Below are 908 nucleotides of genomic sequence, written 5' to 3'. Positions count from 1 at the left end.
TTAGAGGAAGGAAAAGTCGTAACAAGGTTTTCGTAGGTGAACCTGGGAAGGATCATTGTTGAAACCTGCAACAGCAGAACGACCCGTGAACACGTTTTAAACAACATATGGTGGGCGAGAGGAGCCTGCTCCTTGGACCCGCCCTCACCTGCTAAGAGAAATCTTAGTGGGCTAACGAACCCCAACACGATCTGCACCAACGATCAATAAAAGATTAGCGCATTTCTCATGTGGAGACCCGGAGACGATGCTCGCCGCTCGAGTTGCGTGTTATTCAATATGTATAAACAACTCTTGGCAATGGATATCTCGGCTCTCGCATCGATGAAGAACTTAGCAAAATGCGATACTTGGTATGAAATGCAGAATCTCGTGAACCATCGTGTCTTCGAACGCAATTTGCGCTCGAAGCCACTGGGCTGAGGGAATGTCTGCCTGGGCATCACACACTGTTGCCCCCACTGAACCTAACCAATCCCATTATGGGAGAAGCATTCAAGTGAGGTGGAGATTGGCCTCCAGTTAACTTTGGTCACGTAGTTGGCCTACATTCGAGTCATCGATTGCGATCACCGCGATACTTGGTGGTTTTCAGTTATATCAGTGCCCCGTCATGCGCGATTCTGTGGCTCAGTAGACTTAAGTGACCCCAATGCGCTGCAAATGCAGTGCCTTCAATGCCACCCCAGGTAAGGTGGGATGTAGGGTCTCGAAATTTTACTTAGCTAGATAGTAATAGTAGTAGTAGCTTGTAGTATTTTAGTTTTCGTTGTTATTTGTTCAAGCTGGGATTTAGTTGGAAACTCGTAGAAATAGTTATGGATTTTATAAGTCTAGCCTATAATTTAGAAATATTAATTTTAACATAAGGTTTGATTAATATAGTTGACCCTAAAAATGATATTTAT

At 44.2% G+C, this 908-nt stretch overlaps 1 non-coding gene across 1 annotated transcript; it reads left to right on the top strand.

Moving 5' to 3' along the window:
• Window positions 1-289: 289 nt before the first annotated feature.
• Window positions 290-445, top strand: LOC133827628 (5.8S ribosomal RNA). Its single transcript, XR_009890280.1, has one exon. It is a non-coding gene; the product is annotated as a 5.8S ribosomal RNA (ribosomal RNA).
• Window positions 446-908: the final 463 nt, after the last annotated feature.

This window comes from Humulus lupulus, chromosome 3 (assembly GCF_963169125.1).
Source record: "Humulus lupulus chromosome 3, drHumLupu1.1, whole genome shotgun sequence".
NCBI lineage: Eukaryota > Viridiplantae > Streptophyta > Magnoliopsida > Rosales > Cannabaceae > Humulus > Humulus lupulus.
The sequence above is the reverse complement of the archived record's forward strand: the minus strand, read 5'-3'. Positions and strand labels throughout refer to the sequence as shown.